We start from the raw sequence: 23,591 nt of genomic DNA on the forward strand, positions 1-23,591 counted from the left end.
TTTGTATCAGGAAAAGGAGAGAGGGTTACATTTAGAACACTGCTAATAAGAGTGTTAGTTCTGGACTTCTCAGGTATTCCTCCTGCTGCATCCTTTCTCAACATTATGACATTATAGATACACAGCCTAAAACACATCTACTTAGAAGCTCCATTATAATCAGTGGAAACAGTATTTCTCAAGTGTGTGAGGCCTCTCTCAGGAGTGGACATTTAGATAGAGCTATCCAGGATGCAACATGCCTACCCTTCAGCAGTCTCTGTGATAGGATTACATTTCAGTCAATGGGCTGTGGCTTGCCAGAGCACACATTGAAACCTGTGAGGGAGAGGGGAAAGCAGTCTGTCTCAGGCATGGTAAACATACTCTCCAGAATATACCAGAAAGTAAGGAGAGACACTTATGCCCTAAGGTTCCAGGCTCATGTTTGTGAGGAATGCTAAACACAGCCCTGGAACACGGGTGGGGTTAAAATCTGGGAAGATTTCAGTGAAACATATCTGTTAGGGGAAGGATCAAGCATGCCCTTCCCCTATCTTTTATCCAATGCAAATTGTTTCTCCAGAAGGTATTCTGTAGTGGGGAAAGGGTCAACTGCAGTTTAACATTTAGTATGCCCCACACTCTATAGTTCCTCACAAGACAAAGAAATTAGAGCAGGGGTCCTCAAACTTTTTAAACAGGGGGCCAGTTCACTGTCCCTCAGACACTGTTGGATTATAGTTTGAAAAAAATACGAACGAATTCCTATGCACATTGCACATATTTTATTTGTAGTGCACAAAAAACAGGAAAAACAATACAATATTTAAAATGTTAGATTATGGGTTGTAGCCAGTTTGCTAGATCACTCAGAGTAGATCTACTGAAAATAATGAGCACGAGTCACTTGGGTCTATTAATTTCAATGGGTCTACGCAGAGTAACACTGAGTTTTGCCCACCTCCCAATTACTTGCAGCACTGTCCGAAACGCCTTATTATTATTATTATTATTATTATTATTATTATTATTATTATTATATTGGCCGTGTACTTGTTGAGCTTGTCTCTTGGCCCAGGAGCGCAATGCTGAGGAATCACAATTTGATTATAATGTGCTCGGGTCCTCATGCCATGTGTTTGCGCATGACGGACCGGGGCCACCATTGTCTTGGGTCTGAACAACCCCAACAGGAAGGGAAATTAGGGGGAGGGCAAACTCCTGGCCAAATTTGGGAGCTGCTCCAGTCCTTTGTGAGCCCCTCCTCTTTCTCTCCCCCTGCCGTGTTCTTGATACCCTCGCCCCCCCTCACTTTCTTCCTCATCATATCCATGGCACTTGTGGTGAGGCAGCCTTCCTACGGGGAGGAGGGTGTGTTACATAGCTGCGTTTCAAATAACCGGCCACTAGGCTTGGGGAGGGGAGAAGGTGAGGGGCTAAGAGAGGCAGAGAGAAAGGGAGCTTCGCCCGCTGTTACATTGCCCTCCTGGGTTTGCAATGGATTTGTGACTGTCGGAGAGGGAGAGGCGATCAAGCAAGCAGCCACACCAACATATATTAAAAGGAGCGCCTTTGGCTAGCCCTATCCTCCTCCTCCCAGCAGCCCAGTGGTGTCACGCGTCTCCCTTCTGAGCTCCGGATGGGGAGCGGGGCCCTTTCGGAAGGCCGAGGAGCTTTTTGGAACGCTGGGGATGGAATTGTTGCTACTTTTTGCCACTTCCCTTTTTGTGTGCGCCGAGCGTTTGCTTAGAGAGCCTCCCCATGGGAAAAGAAAAATAAGGGGGAGGACGCGGCGGGTTCTACAGTTGCCGGGCAGGCCAGGTTTAGGACTCTGGCGGACCAGATCTGACCCGTGGACCGTAGTTTGATGACCCCTGAATTAGAGATAGGAATGATGAATTCTAAGACTGGCAAGAGCCGCTGTATCAATAATTTATTAATTACATTCTAAACAACTGTATCAAGGCAATGTACAGTTAAAAACACACCCTGATACATATAAAACAAAACAAAAACAACATTAAATAGACACTTGTGGCAAAGGCTCATTTATCCAGCTGGGAAAGCCTCCTGGAACAAAAGTGCCTTCAATTGTTCCTAGAAAGTGCAGTTAGAGGGCTCCTGTGGTGTCTTGACAGGAATGCTATTCCACAGAACAGCCAAGTTATTGCCGAGTGGGCTTCTGACATCTTTGGAACTTGCAAGAGAGATTCTCTCACAGATTGTAGCAATCCACTGGAGTATAAGGGGTGAGGTGGTCTCTCAAGTAACCTGGTCCTTAGCTGTATAGGACCTTATATATTAGTACCAACACCTTGAACTTGACCTGCTAGCAGATTGGCAGCCAAAGCAAATCCTGCAAGCACAGTGTTATCCTGGTGGTAGTTTGCTCCCACAAGAAACCTAATTGCCTCATTCTGCATCAGCTCCAGACTAACCTGAGAGGTAGCCCCACATAGAGAGCATTGTTCTTTATGTTCCTACTATCATAGAAATAATGGATCCCCACCCTCATGTTTGACCTGTGATGCATAAGAAAAGAAGATAGATCTCATTTTGTTTGATAGTTTATTTCCTTTGCAATTACGCCAGCACTCTTTGAAGAGAGAAATCTGGGATGGATTTGCTGAATATAATCATATAATTGTAGAGTTGGAAGGGTCCAAAAGGGTCATCTAGTCCAACCCCGTTCAAGGCATAAATAAGGTTACTAGCAACTGTAGCTCCTGTTTTAACAGTTCCTGGGAAACAAACATGTTACGTGGAATAGTGTATTTCACCTATTTGCAACCTATTTTCTCACTCTCCTCCATCACTGACAACAGTGGGCTCTGTTGGAATCCAACCAAAACAGCACATGCAGCATTTCTCTCTCTCTCTCTCTCTCTCTCTCTCTCTCTCTCTCTCTCTCTCTCTCTCTCTCTCTCTCTCTTTCTTTCTGTGTGTGTATGTGTGTGTGTGTAAAACAAATTAACCACTGTAACATACTATTCCCAAATGACGCCTTACTACCCTGTAGCTATTGAAGTAGGGCATGGGGAACCTGTGGCTCTTCAGATGTTGTTCGACTTCAGTGCCCATGAACCCCAGCCAGCATGGCTAGTGGTCAGAAATGATGAGTGTTGGAGTCCAACAACTCAACAATTTCTGAAGGGGCACAGTGTTATGCCCCCCCCCCCCGGTATTAAAACAACAGCTTTTGACACTGGGTCAGCAGGCAGTAACTTGATCAATACCTGCTTAAAACATTGCAACAGCCCCTTGGGCCACTGTGGTACAAGGGACTAAGGAATTAACTGGCAAGGAGCTCACAATCAGAAGATGTATTCAAAATGGGACTCTCAAGCAAAGGCAAAATTCTTCTAGTGGATCTCTACTGGCCAAAATCCAGGAACTATAGTTTTAGATGGTATATTGATTGACCATGGCATGATCTGTCCTTATGGCTTGGAGCTGGAGTCCATCTGAAGGAAAGCAGCTTATTGATCTCTGAAATAGGGCTTCTGTATCTTTAACACTTTTTAGAGGTAGTTCTGCATTGAAATTAATGGGTTCCATCCAGCATTATGATTTATTGTCCATTTGCCCCAGTGGATGTTTTGCTCACTTCAGTAGAAGCGGGACAAGGCAATTTTCCTGATTCCTCCTTCCCCTGCTGCCCCCTGAAAATCTGCTTCAGGGGTTTGGGGGACCTCCCAGAGTAGCACAAGAGGTGTCATTGGGGAATACAGGGAAAGAGAGAATCAGTAAAAATCACTCCCCTGCTTTCTTTGACAAGATCTGCCAAAGATGTTTAGGGGTATGCATATCCCTGTGCCCCCCCCCCGAAAAAAGCACTGCATAGGTGGGAATAAGGAGGTCACATGAGCAGGTCCAAGTTGTTCTGGTTGTCTTCCCATACTCCTCCCTTGCAAAGATGTGGACACAAAAGCATTGCAATTTTCTACGTACCTTGTTGTTTAGTCGTTTAGTCGTGTCTGACTCTTCGTGACCCCATGGACCAGAACACGCCAGGCACTCCTGTCTTCCACTGCCTCCCGCAGTTTGATCAAACTCATGCTGGTAGCTTCAAGAACTCTGTCCAACCATCTCGTCCTCTGTCGCCCCCTTCTCCTTGTGCCCTCAATCTTTCCCAACATCATGGTCTTTTCCAGGGAGTCTTCTCTTCTCATGAGGTGGCCAAAGTATTGGAGCCTCAGCTTCAGGATCTGTCCTTCCAGTGAGCACTCAGGGCTGATTTCCTTAAGAATGGATAGGTTTGATCTAAGTACTTTACCTATTTATTTATTTATTATTTATTTATTGCAACTATATCCCACCTTTTCTCCAAGGAGCTCAAGGAGGTGTACATTGTTCTTTTCCTCCCCATTTTATCCTCTCAACAACCTATGAGGTAGGTTAGGCTGAGAGACTGTGACTGGCTCAAGGTCACCTAGCCCCCAAAATGGACTTTGGACATGCCTGGACTAGGGTGTAGGAGACCAAAGTTAAAATCACCTATCGTCTATGAAGCTCCCTGGGTGACCTTGGGCAATTTGCTGTCAGCCTATGTCTCAAGGTTGTGAGGACAAAATGCGGAAGAGGAAATCATGAATGACATGAAAATAAATTAGGTTTGCTTTTTTTAATTGGTTCAACACAGAATAGCTGGTTGTGAGAAGGTAGCAACATGAACAAGTCAGTTCTGTTGGGTCTGGTGCCTACTTGTCTGCTCTGAAGGAAGCTGTATTGAATTTAATGGAGCTTACTCCTGAGTAAGTAAAATGGTAAAAGTAAAGGACCCCTGACAGTTAAGTCCAGTCACAGACGACTGGGGAGATGTATTTCTTCAGGGATAATCCAGCTACCCAAATTTCAGGATTACTTCTTTTTTTAAAAAAAACCCAAGTATTTATTTAAATTATATTTATGCTGTCTTTCACATGTATCTCAAAGTGACTTACAAAGTATATAGCCCCGTTTAGTTGTAGAGCTATGAGTAAAGGCATTAGAGCATTGTTTTACCTTTTAGTTTCTCACTAGTAAGTAATTTTGTTTACACCTTCTAGCATTTTCTGCCAATGGGTACAAAGGCCCTTAAAAAAAATAAATCCTTAATTTACTAATATATTTTAAAAACTGATAGAATTAAAAATTATTGTATTAATATTTAACATAAGGGTTTTTTAATGTATTAAACTACCCAATTGTATGTTCCAGCTGTTTTCCCTGCCACCATAGGTCTCCTCATGACAAAACGTCTGGCGATATAAATATGCGTAGGACCATAATGAAAGCTTTTATGAGCACCTCATGTAGAATCAATTGTGGGATAAAGAACAATACAATATCCAGAAAAGAGGAATAAAAGCCACAACAAGCAGACTGCCCCTTCTTTGTTCCTGTATTGAACCTAATATGGGCCTTATCTCCATTTTCCCACAACCACCAGCACCCCCCCCCCCAAGTATAGAAGGTAGGAAGAGAGGCCTGGATTTGAGGGAGATGATAAAGACCCCCGTGCCCAATGTGTCTTTGACGCTGTGCTGTGGCTTTTCTCCCTTATTTATGTTTTTTATCATTACTCAGCTCAGCCACACAAGGCAAATTGTATTTAATAAATTAGCCTAATGGATTCCGCAAGTGGTCTGTGAGCGCTGTGCTTCCTCCAGTTAAGGAAAACATTTATATTCCTACTCCCTTTGGCTTTCTTGCCGAGGAGGGTAACCAGCGGGCAGGGACAGAAAAGGGAAAGAGGGGAGGAGGACAGCCATCTTCCCTTGGGCTAAGAGGGGAAAGTGTACTTAAATCCCAGGGGAGGTCTGTTGTGGTGAGGGGGGAAGGGAGAGGCCCTGCTGATGCCCTTTGTTTCACTGTTCTGATCCTTGGCAGCCCCAGGCTAGAGTACCTACCACAGCTTTTCCCCTTGCTGTGCGCCACCGGCACCCCTCCTCCTTTCCAGTGTTACATGTTAAACTCTTCCAAAGGGGCCTCTTTAACAACTCCCCATGAAATAATAATTCATTATGCTGCTAGGAGGGAAGAAAGGGAGTGTAAGTATCTTGATGGGATTAGAGAAAACCCCTGCAGAGATGATTTAGTAGCCGTGATAATTCACTTAATAGGAGCCTGGGGTAAATTGCCAGACACTGAAATGTAACTGAGCCAGCCTGGAAAAGGATGGCACTACAGGTCTGTGTAGGATAACTGGCTTCATTAGCAATATTTAAGAGATTTTGTATAAGAATGAGCAATAAAAGGCAGAACTATTTAATCCACCCCTGCTTGGTGGCCTTTAGCTTTAACCATCTGAATATCAAATTGAAAATGGCATGGCAGCAACACATTTTGGAAACTGTTCTTTTGGCTGTTATTTGTATGGTTGGTTTAGTTTCTCATTTGTTAACCTTTCAGGATGAATCTCTCTGAAAAATGCATAACTGCACGATTGGAACTCAAACGAAGATAATGGAGAATGTAACAGCTTAGACTATAATGCAACAAAATAGAAGGCTGGTTCAAACCATTATGTCTGACTGCTTTTGTCATTCCTCCTCACAGGAATGGTCTACCTACATAAGCAGTGTGAGGCAGGAATATGCAGATCTAAGGTGTGGCGGATTCTGGCCTAAATCCAGCACTGAATTTGGTGTGTTTATGCCTCCTAAAACCAATAGGCTGAAGAATACCTAGCTCTATGTTGAATGTTTATAGCAATTGAAGAAACAAAGTATAATGACCAAGATCCATGTTTGATCCTTTTGAGTAGAGCTTTCCAAACTGTGTGTCGCAACACGTTAGTGTGTTGTCTGCAGTGTGTAGGTGTGTCACAAACACTCCCCACGCTCCTACTGGGGCTGAAAAGGGATTAGTTAACCTCTGGTTTGCTAGTAAAACTGAATTAATGTGTTGCGAAATGATGCATGTCTAAAAAGTATGTCACCAACATGAAAAGTCTGGAAAGCTCTGTCTTGATAACTTTTGTGTGAGATAGAAGTAGGTGTAACTAATGTAGAGCTTAGAAAGGCAACACTTAAGGAAAAGGTTGTGTGGATCTGACACGGTTAGGAATTGCGCTGAAAGCTTTAGACTTCCCTCAGGCAGGGATAATTTTTTTTGGGGGGGGGGAATGTTTCCCTCCAATTTATTTTCAGCTCTAGTAATAAGAGAAGTAACAAACAATAAGCTAAAAATTACGTTAATCCACATGTTTTTACTGATTTCACTGTAGTTAGAAAATAGGAGGCATGTGCAAATAGAAACAGACCTGTGTGTATCTAGTTGGAAGAGGAATTGCATCTTCAGTTCCTCAATCTGAGAGGCGTACACTTTGAGAAGAGGAACAAAGGGGGTGATTGGTGGAGTTACCACTTATGTGATAGCACTATGCATGTTCATAATTTGTACTGAGGCATATAAATACAAATAATTGTACAAACATTAATTTTGTGCATGTCACAAGTACATGTCCTTCTCCTGTGCCTATTTCTTTACTTATGGCTTAAATAGGGCACAATTCACTGGAAAATTGTCTTCAAGCTCAAAATCTTATTGTCCAAATTGGTTTCACTCACAAGAGTCCCCTGTATGGAAAGTTTGAAGATCTTATAAACTATCTTAGTAAACTTCATAAGATTTTTATGTTACCAATAATAGTGTTATTTTTAAAAATTGATTATGCTGACAAATACAGAATTTTTCTTTTGCTGCCATGAACAAAGATAAGAGTCACTTAACATCTGCAAATGCTTCACTATCTAGAAGTGCATCTTATCACTTATGCCTTTATCCTCTTTTTTATGTGGTGCCTTGAATTGCTAGAAATAAAGGAGATGGGAGGGAAGTCCTTTAGAAAAGCATTGAAATATTTGTTGTGTTACTCTGCATTTGTGTAGTTAACCATTTTTCTAAATTATCCCAGAACAAAACAATTATATGTTAATGAATGATTAAAAACTGAATGTTTTCAACTTCATTTTTTGATTTTGCTATTATTTGGAGTACTCTATTTTTACACTCAGTGACTGAGTTTAATTAAAAATTTAGATAAAAGCATTCAGAACAGTTGCAATATATATGATGAATAATTATTAGTTAAATGCATAGTGTATAGAAATGCATTCTATACAAATTATGCTGCGTATATATAGGTGCGTGTGTGCACGTGCAAGACTCATATGGAAGGCCTTAATCTTGCATTCCAAAAACAGTTTTTTTAGGCTGAATTCAGTTGGAATTGCTGGAATGATCAGAGACAATGTAGATTTGCAGTTCAGCATAGCCTGCAAATACTGTAACAACTTAGTCCTATATAGTTCTACATATGGCCATGAGAGCGGTCCAGTAAAAGTGGTTTGGCATCTATGGGTTTAGTAAATGTCCCATGTACATTATACGAAACAGGTTTATATAGGCATTGTTCTTTTTACTTCCATTGTGTCACAGTGGAGTTGCTGTATTTTATATAACGCAGTAAACCAATTTGAAATATAGCAAGGAGACTCTTCTTCAAATAAAACTAACGATATTAATAACCACAACTGTCAATTCGGAACAAGACAAGTGTTTTAATAAATCTTCACTAATACCCCATACAAATATGAAAGAATGACTAGCTTTCCCTAGGCCTGTTCCCCAGTGACCACTGCCTGTTATGACTTTGAATAATTCCCTCTAGTGGAAGGCAGCCAACACGGTCCATTATTCCAGATGGCCAGCTCCAATTCGAAGTTCTGCAAATGGTTCTCAGCATTCAGAAAGGCCTCTTCATTTTTATTTCATTCAGCAGAGGGAGGTGGGGGCGGGGAGAGACAGAAGAAGATCAGACACCATATCTGATTTGGAATATCACACCTTACTGGATCATACACTTTCTCATCTGTGTGTTATAAAAAATTATACACAGGAGTTTTTTTCCTCCTCAACACATATTTAAAGGAAGAGAAATCACTATATTAAAAGCTCCACACGCTTAAGGCCAAGGCGTTAATCAACTGTGTCTTAACAGCTAAGAAAGGAGAAGCAAAACTCTTATAATAGGTTGTCTTGTCCAAAACCCATTCTCAGTTATACCCGTGTCAGCCATCAATGGGTTTACATTAGCTTTTATCAGAAAATAATTGCCAACCTATCTATTCCATGCGTGTGTTAGTGTCCTAATGCCAAAGCCTCTCTATATACAATAAAAATAGAACATAAAACTACATAAAATAGTTATAGAACATAATTGCCTATACTATATATGCACATTTACCCATATGGGTGCTGATTGGTTGCTGCATGTATGATACTCCAGTCAGATCATTGGTGATAATACTGATCACTTGTTAGAGAGGAGAGTGGTAGCAGAATCCATTGTTCTCCGTCCCTTCCCACCCGTGCATGTAGATGGATAGAGGACAATAAATGCTATTTTTGATACAGAATAATACAAGTCTTTCTTTACATTCCCCCCCAATAAGAATGGGAGAGAACTTTTTTCATCTTGCATTTAAATTAAAATCCAACTACCTTGCACATTCCAAACTAATACATGAACTAAAAGGCAGCTATCCTCCAAAATTTGTACTTCTCTCACCCCAAAAATGCATATAAAATGTATTTTAAGGGAAAGTGTGAACAAAGATGTTTATATTACTGAAAATACGAGGATTATCATATTGGGAAATTTCTTGCAAAAATGTGAATTATGCAAAATTGCTTTAAAAACATGTATTGGGATAAATTTGCATGAAAATATGTATGAATTGTGAGAGCTTTCACATGCGGAAGTGAAGTGAACTTAATTTATGATTGGAAAAATTAGGTAAAATTTGGATAAACCAAGTTTTAAGGGCCAATTTGAACAATTAGAACCACTTAGATGCCTTGATACAAGACGACTAACCTAATCTTGTTTCCAAACACTTATGAAGATATTACCCCCCCTCACCCACCCCACCTGATATATATGATTAGCTAGGTCAAGTGGTCATTTCAGGATATGTTGCTAGTAAAATCTGGACACAACCTCATGTACACTTGAAACACAGGACTGCCCAAAGAGTCATCCCTAAGCATGCTGAGCTCTGCATATCACCCAGGTGTCAAAATCATTGTCTGAACTAATTCAAGAACTAGCACAATCAGTTCTGGAAGCCTGATGATTCATGAAGAGCATCTGTCTATGTATCCCTTCATTCACTTATGGGTGCTACACTTGTGCATGGAGGATATGGAGGATTCCAGCATGCCTCAGAGAAGCCCTATTTCCCTGCCCCCCTCCTAGTACATGGGCATGTGTCGGTTGCAGTGCAGTAAGAGGAGTGAGATACATATGCATTTCCCAAATTGCCATTCAGCCTTCCCTCAACAGAAATTATGCATGTTCATGGGAGGGCAAGGGAATATAGGTTGGGTAAGCCTTTTAATGGTCTTTCCAAGACTGTGTCCCTGGTGCAAGTGGATCATGCCCCACATTTTTAACATAGTTTGAACGGGTCCATATTGACTAATTATATGAGTTTGTTATATTTACCAGTATAACCATCTGTCTGGACCTCTAGCTATGGAGGCTACAGCATTAGTTTTATGATGCCAAATTAAGCTATTTGAACTAGGCTGACATAAAATACTAACCCACTTGTGCATAAGATCTCAAAAATCACGCAAATAAGCTCTTTATCCACTTTTGATACAGAAATGGAACCAAATTAGGCCAGTTAACATTACATTTTACTTTGCTTAATAATGCCCCTTCATAACTAACAACGTATCTCATTAGTTGTGCTTTTGTTAAGGCCACAGTTCAGCCCAAGTGATTGAATACTTCAAAACTGCAAGCACATATTAGGTGCAAATATTACATTATTTTCAAGGAAAACCCAGCTTTTAAATTTGAATTCTTTTTTTTTTTTTTGATGGAGAAACTGGGTCAAGTGGTTGTCCCTGTAGCGCTATCAATAAGTTCAATAAAATAAAATCTAACTTGTGTTTGAAACATACATTATAAATAGATGTATAGATGGACTGGATATTGAGGAAAAGGATGTTAAAGATTATGAATATTAAGATTTATATTAATCTATAAGCCTATTAAAGTACAGTAAAACCTGTCCTTCAGACCACCTTTTTAAAGATATCACTTCCCTGATGGGACCACTAAATTTCGGGCCAAATTATTTTCCCATAAAGAACAATGAAAAGAAAATGATTATATTAAGTCTACTTCTACTATGGTTTCTTTTCATTGTTCTGCCAAAAATGATTCCAAATAGTAAGATAACATTGATTTTGACCTTGTTAATGAACCTGAAGAACTTCAAGGAATATCTGACCACACATTTCCGTTTAAATTAGGGCAGGGGGAGAAAGAGAAGGTGACAGGGAGACATCTCCATCCATTCTACATCAACATTAGCAGAAGGCACATAATTTCATTGGTGTTCTGAAACGGCAGCATACCTTCATGTTGGTAATGGCTTATAGTGAAAAAAATTTTTTGATTCAAAGAGTTGAAGCAATTTGTGTGAGGTATTAGCTCTATAAATCTCTTCAGGATCATATCTCTGAAGTCTGTGAGTCTCCTGAAAAGTAGAGGTTTTGCAGAATGTAGTCTAGGCCTTCTAGAATACATATTAGATAAAAAAATTCCCTCTGCTATTACTATTTTTTTAGGACAGGGATGGGGAATTGTGACTATCAGCCCCAGCCAGCACGACCAATGGTCAGAGGTCATTGAAACTGTAGTCTGACTGTAGTCTGGAGGGTCACAGACTCTCCATCTCTGCTTTATGGCATGAATGTTTATAAAACATATGTGAGACTCTATCCAGAAAACTCAAATTAAAGCTGCATATCACAGATGAACGTCACCTAGTATAATATGCATTGTGTTTGGCAATATTGACTTACACCAAGGAGCCTGCCAGCTGCTGCCCCCAGATTCTCAGAAAGGCGAAAGGTTTAGCAGCATGATTCTGGAAGTACAATGGTACCTCGGTTACAGATGCTTCAGGTTACAGACGCTTCAGGTTACAAGCTCCCCTAACCCAGAAATAGTACCTCAGGTTAAGAACTTTGCTTCAGGATGAGAACAGAAATCGCGAGGCGGCGGCAGCGGGAGGCCCCATTAGGTAAAGTGGTACCTCAGGTTAAGAACGGACCTCCAGAACGAATTAAGTTCTTAACCTGAGGTACCACTGTATATAAATTATTAAAAATGATGGTAATGGTAACAAACAATGTAGTTGGGGAGGTGACATTCCCTTGACCTCTGGTTCGTTGCATTGCTACTGCTTACTGAAAAGTAGATGGGTGTGTTGCCATCTTGCCCTTCCCCTCATTTTCTGGTAAGCAGCAGCAATGTGCCCAAACAGAGGTCAGATGAGCACCACCAAGCCAGCATTGGCTACTGGCTGTAGTCTAAAATACTGACATCTTGCCTGAGAATTCCCAAAGCCTCAAGTTTAGTTTTGCCCCGCTTTCTGCTCTGAGTCTTTAGTGGCTAGGCTGATTCTAAAATAATGTCAATGAAGGAAGAATTCATTCCTTGATATATTGAAAAATGTGATCATTGTAATGTACATCTGTGGTAATACATTACCAAATTATAAAGCTTTGTTTTTAAATCACAAAAATGTAGAGATACATTTAGCATCTGGTCATCTACAGGGAACTGCACTAATTATGATTTGTGAATTACTTTCTCCATGAAATCACAATTTTTATAATAACTATATATAGATTATGAATTTTGCAGAAGGCTTATTGCCTGGGGTGAGACTTTGGTTGTTTAAGTACTGTCATTTTGGCAGAATATTCATTTAGATTTTCATGCTCTAGTCAGCACCTTGGCTGTCCTTAGAGTTTTACACTTGGATTAAAAATACATTGGATTCATCAAGCATATTGTTAGTAAAATGAACCTGGGACTTCCCTATTGCATACCACGTTCTCCGATTTTCTGGCAGCAAATGAATTAGAGACCAAACAGATGTGTTTGAAACTTTAGCAGCCACCTTTGCTTTGAGCAAAAATTGACCCATAATCACTCATATAGCCAACTATTTGGTTGCTCTTCATGAAAGCTACTTGCCAGTCTTCAGGTAATAAGATTGCTAGAAATGTTCATTAGTGGCATTGTGCTGGATTGCAGGTTGTCCAAACTTAAAAATAAATAAATCCAGAACCACTTTTGCATTAATTCTCAGAGCAGCTTGTTTATATATGTTTCTGAAGATCAAGCACAGAGCATTGGTTAAGAGCATGAGCTGTGAGTTACAAGATCCATAGTTCAAATCCCAGCCATTAACTCAAACAAGGTGGTCTTAAGTGAGTGATTATCTGTTCCCAAGTCAGAAGCCTGATTCTTAATATGATGATAATTATTGGACTATGTTACAGAAAAGTTATAAGAATTATGCATGTATGTGAAGCATCAATCTCACAGTGGTGGTTGATTTCATGGAGGAGAAACTGCCACTTACCTTAGTGTGTTTGTGTGTAGGGGAGGTATATTTTCTGTTTACTCCTTCCCCCACTTTGCTTTTAAGACCCTCCCAACTGATACTCATAGGAAGGAAGAAGAAAAGTACACCAGCTTGAGGGTCAGTGTACCCTTTTTGCCCTTTCTTGGGCCTTTTTTGGATAATGGGGTGGGGGCTTTAGATCGGATGTAACAGCCTTTCCTAAATCCCTTCCTCAACATGCCCTGGGAACATCCTATTTCTGTCTCTACTGACCTTGGAGCACTGCCAGCAGTGCCTCTGCCCGTGAGAAGGTCCATATCACCCTACAGCCCTTAGGCACAGGGAACATATGGACTTAGGAAGGGTTCTATGTAAGTGCTATGTGTTATAACCCCATATTATTATTATTATTATTATTATTATTATTATTATTATTATTATTATTATTATTATTATTATTATACTATTTATACCCTGCCCATCTGATTGGGTTGCCGAAGTCACTCTCGGTGGCTTTCAACATAATAAAAACACAGCAAAACATTAAAAAACTTCCTGATACAGGGCTGTATTCAGATGTCTTCAGAAAGTTGTTTAGCTCCTTGACATCAGATGGGAGAGCGTTCCACAGGTGGCACCACTACCGAGAAGACCCTCTCCCTGATTCCATGTAATTTCACTTTTTGCCAGAAGGCTCTTGGAACTAGACCTCAGTGTCCAGGCTGAATGATAGGAGTGGATATGCTCCTTCAGGTATACAGGGACGAGGTTGTAGGGCCTACATTTTTCTGGTTCCCATGAGATATTAGGAAACATACAGTTGCCTTCCTGTAGTTATGAAAAGGAGTCTCTCCTGTTCTGTTTTCACCTGGTTAGTATGGCATGCTGGTTCCCTGCCTTGCTGTCTTAAGCTCTGGCTACTTTTACAATAGGCTTTAAAATCCTAAATTTAAAGGTAAAGAGATTCCTGACCGATAGGTCCAGTCACGGATGACTCTGGGGTTGCTTTACTGGCCGAGGGAGCTGGCGTACAGCTTCCGGGTCATGTGGCCAGCATGACTAAGCCGCTTCTGGTGAACCAGAGCAGTGCATGGAAACGCCGTTTACCTTCCCGCTGGAGCGGTACCTATTTATCTACTTGCGCTTTGACGTGCTTTCAAACTGCTAGGTTGACAGGAGCAGGGACCGAGCAACGGGAGCTCACCCCGTTGCGGGGATTCGAACCGCCGACCTTCTGGTCGGCAAGCCCTAGGCTCTGTGGTTTAACCCACAGCACCACCCAAATAACTACCTATATTTTGAATTATTCAGATGTTTTTACTGTGATGAACGTGCAAATCCTCTCCCCACTCCTGGCTGTACAGTTCTGAAGGAAGAAGCTGGCTAATTTACGTGGTTGTTTTAACTTTGTAAAAAAAATAATTTTGTCATGCTCAAACACTGGCGCTGCAAAATTCACAGAAGCTCAGATTCAGAAATGCTTGTGAAAGAAGAAGAATCTGTGCTAAGGTGATATTGCAATAGAAAAGTAATCATATATGTATGAAAAGCCATAAGCCTGAAGATTTGGAGAGAGTTGTACAATTGACAATCAAATGGAGCTTAAAGGGAATTACGAGGTTTTCAACTAAAAGGCCTGAAATAAAGAAAAGTAGTATTTTACTGCAAAAAATTGCAAATGTCAAGAGTAAATCATAAGACTTTGCACCATTGAGCTACTAGCCAGCTCTATAGTTTCCTGAGTTCTTACCACAGGGAAAGACCAACTTTCATGCTCAATAAAACTTAAGAACTTTAGAAATACATTAAGAGATGTAAATCATATATTTGTGACTTTTTCTTCCTAAATGGCTAATTATAAAAGACAAATGATGGAATGTATGTGCTCTTTGGCTGGTAACCTATTCCTTCATTTGCTTTAGAACATGTTATTATAATTCTGTTTGTTCCGAGAGATGCACACCAGTTTCTTCAAGTTAACAGGAAATGGGGGGTTGGAAAGAATTAGATGTTCTTGTAATCCACCCCGCTCCTCCTCTTCTTGCCTAGGAATGTTCAGAAGTATCTTGGAGCAAGCAAACAACAAATCTGTTTCTAAAATAGGAAGGCCAGAACTCAGCTGCCCAAATGGCTTGCTGTGGTCCAAAACCAGACAGGTGGTGCCCCAGATTGAATATGTACTTGTTGGAATGATTGGATTCACAAACAGGGTGATAAAATTTAATAGCAAAGAGCAATGGGAAGTTACAAGATCCTAGAGTAAAAGGCGTCCCCCCCACATAAATCTATCTTAATAGCCTGAATTGTGAAGCGTAAAGCAGAAAAATAAATCGAATGATATCCTAAATATAAGTTTACACAAACATTACTATACATATACTAGCTGTGATAGACGTTTATTTATGTTATGCATTTGCAGACAGTTAAGGGCTTTTATTTGCATAAGATTGTAGATCTGTCTACTCAAGGAGAGAGACAGAGATAGCACGGTATAACATTACTTTTTAATATGTATACATAAGCATCTGCATTATGTACACAAATGCATATAATGCACTCATTCATACTGAGCTTATATTTCAATAGAATACCCTGAATTTTTCCTAGTGAATGTTCAATATTTGTATTCTCAGTTACAGCATTAAAAAAAGGCAATCCGCTGCAGCATTGTTTGTGAGAGATCCTGAGGTACACATTTGCATTCTCCTCCACTAATATCACAGAGGCTGCTGGGGCACATCTTTTGAATGCTGCCCCTAAAAACTTGTTGGGCTACTTGTGCTGTTAAGGCAGTTCTGGCCAATCATTTTGTTCTCAATGCCTCCATCATGGATAAATCATTCAGCACTCTGTGGTCTCTCTCTCTCTCTCTCTCTCTCTCTCTCTCTCTCTCTCTCTCTGTGTGTGTGTGTGTGTGTGTAGATTTATCCAATAAGACATATTTTCCCATGTTATTTAGTTAAGGAAAAAAATAATTATATTAATGAAAATACTCACTACCTTGAGAGATATCAATCAGTTTGTTAAAATAAGACAGTTAAAATCAACTTCTAAAAACCCTATAGAACTTCAAAAAAAATTACAGTCCTAAGAGGGCCACATAGCAGTCTCTCTAGATCCACCAAGTGTGTGCAATATGCAAATCTCTAGCAAAGACACACCGGTGCCATATTTCCAGCTTGGCTGATGCATTGATCTCAGTGGATTTTGAGATATAAACTTCAATTTGGCCCCCAGTCATTTAGTGGACAGTGCCACCAACAGTTCTGACACCAGGTTATTTGTTGTGGCTGTTTTGCCGTCCCTGTTTGCACATTAATCCAGTGACAATTAGGTGTCAGTGAGCGTTGATTCTGCTCGCTGATAGCCTTGGGCTGTGCACTTGAAGCCCTAATCAGGAGTGTAAACTCTGCTATATTTCAATTTGGAGAAGCGCTCTTCCGCTAAGAGGCCCCTGGCACTGCGATAAATAAAACGCCTATTTACTCTATTGCCACACTTAGACATCTAATGCACTTACTACCAGCCCCCTAATCATAGCCTCCAGTTAAATCCGCCTATAAATCACTCCATTCTCATCCTGCAGATTAGTGAAGCCATTTTCCCCAAACCCCACAATGAACACTGTTTCCTTTTCTTGTTAGTCAAAAGCTAGATGATTTTTATTAGGTTAAAGACGAGCTCACAGATGGTAAATCGCGTGGAGAGAAATGAGCTGGAGAGTTACACGGTGGAGTGCAGGCCATGCCGAAGGCGGTGGCGGGGGAGGGCAACCAGCCACCAGCAGAACCAGAATCAAGTGAGAAACAAACAACACCCCCCTTTGCATGCTCACATAATCTTTCAATCCTTCTTACCCCTCCTTTTGTTCATTTCACTCCAGTGACATTGGCATTTGTTTGGCACAAGGGGGCAGCTTCCAGCAAGTGGGATATGAGAGATGATTCCCCCCCCCAAGATTTAGATGCTTTAGAGGCGGGGTGGGTGGGTGGAGGAGTAGAAGAGAAGGTTTGTCTACATTATGAGATTGCTCCAGATGAATTCTGAGTTGGGGATGACATAGCTGTGTCTCACCATCTATCCTGAAAACATCTGGGAATCAGTGTAGACGTCACCAGAAGCTGCGACTTGAGCTGCAGTGCTCTGAAGAGGAACAGATGTTCTAAATAAAACTTTAAAAACTTACAAAAAAATGGATAGAGGTACAGACTGAAATCCTAATCCTACTTGTCGAAAGGATGCCCCACTGAATTCAGTTGAACTTACTTCTGAGTAGACATGATTAGCATTGCAGGCGTGAGTTAATTCCATATCTTGAGTTCATATTTAGACTTTCTTAGGTATTTTGATGTAGAGAAGAGAATCTGTGTTCCTCATCTAGCCCAGCAGTTATTATTTATTTATTTAACTGCCCACAGCTATCCAGGGTTTTAGACTAGAACCTTTTATACCTCTCTGGCTTGAGACCCTGCTGAGGAACCGTGAGTTCTACTTATTTGCCGCAACCCTGCAATTCCTTGTATTTCTTTCTGCTGTCACAACATGCCCTTGACTGAGAATATTTTTATCCAAAGAAGATTCATGTAGTGGAGAAAACTCTTAATTTTCTACAGCATGGCAGCTCAACACTATTCACAAGAATGTTTGAAAAATGCCAGCCCTACATGGGCAGGAATGAGAGCATAAGAAGAACCCAGCTGGGTCAGTCCAAAGGCCCATCTATCCAAGATCCTGTTCTCACTGTGGCCACACCAGATGCCCCCAGGAAGCCCACAAGCAGGACTTGAGTGTGGTATCACTATCCACACGTGATTCTCAGCAATTGGTATTTAGAGGCATACAACCTCCAGCAATGGTGTGTAAAATACAGCCACTATGGCTAGCAGCTGCTGATAGCCTTATCCTTCATTATTTTCTCTAATCCTCTTTTAGACCTCTTCACATTTGTGGCCATCATTACATCTTGGGGAGCAAATTCCATAGTTTTAGCTAAAAGAAACGGCAACTTGAGCAGTGCCACTGGCTCCTAGGTATCAACTTTCATCAAACATTACCAGCAATGTTGTGGGGTCAGGCTCATGGCTTCTGATAGAGTATGAACTTCCCTTAGAGTATGAAAATGAAGCTTCTTCAACCAGGCTGCACTCTACAGAGCCAGAAGCATACACACTTTGCTAATTGTGTGTTTCTTTATGTCCATCTTATGTTCAGGAAAATCTATAAGCACATATTTTTTAACTGTAGATCAATGATTATTTAGTAATGTCTGCAAAGAACAGTTTTGAGTTTTGCTATCCCAGAACTGAAGATCTGCTTGTTAATGCAGATCCTGGAAAGTGAGTCTAGTAGCAAGGTAATACTAGTATAAATTAAAAGTTTCAAAAATAAAAACCATTTGCAGTGGTAAATGTGACCTATTTGCACTTCAGCTCCCATCCACTCCAACCAGCACAACCATGTTAGTTGGGGCTGACCTATTTTGGACCTCATTGTTCTTCCAAGTATTCCTCAGCATATTGTAATATTCTTAACTGCTTTCCTTATGAGAAATAATTGGTTCGAATAATTCTTAGCACGTTTCTCCTAGCAGAATTCTAGTTTTGACTATTTAAAGCCAGTTTTAAACCCTGTTAATTTGCCTTTATTAGAAGGAGGCACCTGGTGAAGATCAGGCTGTTGTTGGAAAAGAACATCCGGCTGGAAGTTTGATCTTCCCACCATTCCAATAATTTGAGCCAGCCATTCCTTCCTATTGATACTTCTACCCAGGTTATATTTGAAAAGCAACTCTTTCCCCAAAGGAAAGTAGCCACAATTCAATTATACATATTAAAAAGTAGTTATTTCAAATGTCTCAGATATTCTTTTTCTCAATATTAATTTCCTTTGGAGAAGAAAAATCTGAGGACGTAGTAAATTTGATAATAATAAACTTATTTATAAATCTGGGTGCAAAAAGCAAGAACAAGCTATTCTAGATTTAATTGAGGCTTCCCAAAGTCTAAAGTAGTGCCTGGTCAAATACTCCAAAATGTTCCTTCTTAGCTGTTTTGGTTTGCACTCTACCAAATGGAGCAAAACTGGGTTTAGATGTGACTCTTTTCAGTTTCTTGGAATACCTAACTGCCGACTGTCTCCTATAATGGACTAGGCCAGACTTCCCCAAGCTGGTGCCTCCCAGATACTTTGGACTACAACTCCTATCAGCTCCAGTACAGCTGTGCTGGACTAGGTGATACCAAGTCTAGAGAGAGAACTACTTACTCACTTTCCATAGCACACAGACCATAACTCAGAAAAATATATTAACGTTCCTCCAAAGCAGTGGAGGTGTGTGGGAATTGCAGTTCCTTTTCACAATAGGAGTGGTGGAGCTGTATTTTCTAGAGCTGTAAATTTGGCAGATTAAAGTACAGGTCTGGCCTGGTACATGACCCTTTTTTTAGGATGGATAGTTTCAGAGACTGATTGGTCCAAGGTCAACCAGTAAACCTCATGAGTGTTCAGATATGTGAACCACCAATACTCTAGGAACGTTCATCACTTTATAACTAAGCCATGTTTTACTGCCTGTGCACTTTTTCTGAATGTGGTATGGAAAAGCACATGAATCTGACCTTTGGAGAGTTTGTAAGTAAACCAAATGTGTGGCCATTTTCCAACTTAAGAGGAAGAGGGAAACTTTTGAACTCACCTTAAAGAGTCACCTATGTTTCCACGCTTTACTCTGCTGCATATTTTGAGACTTTAAATCTCTGCTGATTTTCTCTTACCAAAGAGTACATGGCCCACACTTGGACCTTGACATCTAGGAATTCTCCTTTTTATATAGCTTTTTCCCCCTTGAACCAACACATATATCAAAACTATTCATTTGGTTTAAACCCCATAGGTTCAGGAAACCTGTGCAGGTGATGAATGTGTGGAACATGGAAATTTCCTCCCACTACATACACAAAGCATTCTCCAGCTCATAGAAAAAGGGAACACACATGTGAACACCAGTGCTCATATCACATCATCTTGCAATTCTTAAATTCTGGTCCTATTAACTGTCTTGTTGTTAAAATTAGGTGATTTTAGACTATATATATGAAATGCTTCTATAACTCCTGGATATTGTTGTTGTGTGGTGAAATATTGTTTTGTGAGAGGAAAACGAAAGGTACGCAACAGCTGTGGTCCCCCTAGCCTAAGGTTCAGGTCTTTTGCAACCTAACCACTCCACTCTCCCTTGTGGCTACGGAGCTCTTCAGTTCCTTCGACAACCCACATTCTCCACTCAATTCCCGCCTGCCCCTTCTTTTGCCTTAGCTAAAAGGGTGGATTGCTGTGAAGTGCTCCCCCCTCTAATCTCTGTTTAACTATTTCCATATGATAACTGCTTTGAAGCCCTGCAGCCCAATGAAAAGGCCAGAAGCCACGGCTCTGTTGTGGGGGGTCCCCCAGGGAAAAAGTATGTAAACAAAGGCCAGCTCGGCAGCCTTTACACCTCGCTTTCCTCTTCCTTTCTTGCCTGGATCTCAGGTGGAATTAAAGGGATTAAAACTGAGAGTAAATGAGGCGAGTGTGCAAAATGACTCCTTTCTGAACCAAACGGCATGTTCCGTGCTGGGGAAATGAGATACACATTTAAATCTCATCCATCCACCGCCTGTGGCCACCACCGTGTACCTGCCTACTTAGCCCAAGGGTTAATTAATTGAGGCTTCAATGCACTATTGCAAGAGCATTATTGCATTTGATACTCTACATCTGTGATTTAAAACTCTTTCAGTCCCTTGTCAGCAAGGGAGGGTTTTAACTAGGAAATTAGCATTCAGATAAGGGTACGCTCTATTTGCTTCTGAAAGGAAGGAAATATTAAGGATGCTAGTGCACAAACCACAGTATAATATTCTGTCCCATCATGGATAGGACTCCTGAGCCCAGCTTCCCGGGGGTGGGGGGAGGATGTAGCAGGATCAAGGGACATCTGAAAATGGCTATGTAACCGCCAGAAGAAATGAATACAGTGGTAACCCGGGTTATGAACTTAATTCATTCTGGAGGTCCGTTCTCAACCTGAAACTGTTCTTAACCCGAGGTACCACTTTAACTAATGGGGCCTCCCGTCGCCACTGCATGATTTCTGTTCTCATCCTGAAGCAAAGTTCTTAACCCGAGGTACTATTTCTGGGTTAGTGGAGTCTGTAACCTGAAGCGTCTTTAACCTGAAGCGTCTGTAACCTGAGGTACCACTGTACATGGTAGGGAACAAGCTACCAAATGCATTTCAAATGCATTTGTGTCAGGCTAATATATTAAAAACACCCTGACTCTTTCTTTCCTTTTAAATGTATAATTATTCAGGTCTGATATTTGTAGTTGGATTCATATGAAAGTTAGTTATAAATTGGATAGGAATATTAAGAGTACTCTAGTTAGCTTTTATTGTCTCTTGGCAAGTAGAGAATTTAAGATTATCTTGCATTTGCACCTTAGTCTTGTATACTGAAATAAGCATGTACGGCCTTCAGCTGCTGAAACTCACCACCATTTTCCAATAGTGCTACAGAGTATAGATAATCAGACTACTGAGGAATAAATAAGACAGCCTTGTATATTAGACTAGAAAAGTTAATAGTCTTTCTTTCTTTCTTTCTTTCTTTCTTTCTTTCTTTCTTTCTTTCTCTTTCTTTCTTTCTTTCTTTCTTTCCTACTAACAATTGCCTTTTACAAGTAGACTGGCAGAGGAGGAACGAGTCCCTTGTCTGCAAGCATGCTCAGTTTCTGTGCTTGCCTGCATGTCATCTGGGGCGACCAGGCAAGTAATTAAATAGAAGACTGAATCATGGAATATAAATATATGAAGTGTAGTATATGGTTTTTTTTAGCCTTAAAACACATCTGACTGGACAGTTAGCTGATCAGTACACACATGGTGTAAAAAGCAAAAGTTGCATAAAGTGCAGCTAAGCAGAATTATACCAATGTATCTAGTTATGCAGAAGCAGGCCTTATACTTCCCAGGGACCGCATTTACTAACAGGAGAGACTGAGGTACTGCACATACAGCAGTTTAAAGTGAATTTGTTTTATCCAGTGTATGCATGTATTTTATGTCTCATCCACATGATGCTGTTTTCTTGCAAGTGGTAGCCTGGACTGTTCCTGTTTTTAATTTGGATTTTCTCCATATACAGATAATGCGGTAAGGAAAACAACAACATAAAATTGCATGTTACCCAACTTTGGATGTACTGGACTGCGTTGTATAGTTAGGTGACTTTTTAAAAAAGTGTGCGTAGTGTTGTTTTGCTGGGTACCGTCTATCATTGTGCCCCTACTTTTGTTGGCAAGGTACTCCTCAGTGGGTTGTTTGTGGGCACTTGTTTTATGCAAGTCTGCTATATCTCAGAAATAATAATAGGCTGAGCACATGGGTAAAAAATGCCTGCATACGTGCCTACAGTGGGCCTTAGTTTTTCAGAAGTTAGGAAGGGTAAGGAATTTAAGAGAAAGGAGCAATCACTTACAGTTTCTTGAGTTCAAAGGTTTTATTCATGCAGGAATTATTTACGGGATGAGTGCAGATGAGACAGAGAAAATAGCAGAGATCTTGTCTCAACAAGTTGGGAGAAAGAGAAACAAACAAAATGGCTCTGTTCTTAGGGGAAGAGTTAACTAGTCAGAGGCTACACAAACATTGTGTAGTATTAGCTAGAAGTTTAGTAAAAAGGAAATGCCTTCACTTTTCTCTTATACTCTCTGCTGCAGTCTGTGGTATGGCGGACATGGTGGGGAAAGCCCATATTGGGGTCATAGTTGTTGCCAAGGACATGCACTGATCATGTAGACTGAAGCTGAAAACAAATGCCTGATTAAACCAGGGATGGGGAAATTGTGGCCCTCCAGATGTTGTTGGACTTGCATCACCCCAACCATTGGCTCTGACTCCGGAGGGCCACAAGTGTAATTCAGCTAAGGGACAGTATGTGTGTATATGTAAAAGAGCATCATGTATATATTAAAGATACCCTGGAACTCTTTTTGCTTTAAGTGATTCAGATGCAAGTTTTGGGCATTGTGTACAGCCAAAAGCTATTGATAGTGTCAGGGAACTGCCATCAGTGCCGGAGGGAGAGAGCAAAATCCAGAGGGATTCCAGAAAGCGTCCCGGGATTGGGAGAGGCAGCCCAT

The 23,591-nt window shown here is 40.8% G+C and overlaps 1 long non-coding RNA gene across 1 annotated transcript in view; it reads left to right on the forward strand.

Moving 5' to 3' along the window:
* Nucleotides 1-22,670, forward strand: part of LOC309379911 — a 90,501-nt gene extending 67,831 nt beyond the window's left edge. The window contains exon 3 of the long non-coding RNA XR_014172662.1: nucleotides 22,595-22,670. This is a non-coding gene — a long non-coding RNA (uncharacterized lncRNA). The remainder of the gene's footprint in view (nucleotides 1-22,594) is intronic.
* The last annotated feature ends 921 nt before the right edge of the window (nucleotides 22,671-23,591 follow it).

Source organism: Podarcis melisellensis (assembly GCF_964234715.1).
Source record: "Podarcis melisellensis genome assembly, chromosome: 11".
In the NCBI taxonomy this organism is placed as follows: domain Eukaryota; kingdom Metazoa; phylum Chordata; class Lepidosauria; order Squamata; family Lacertidae; genus Podarcis; species Podarcis melisellensis.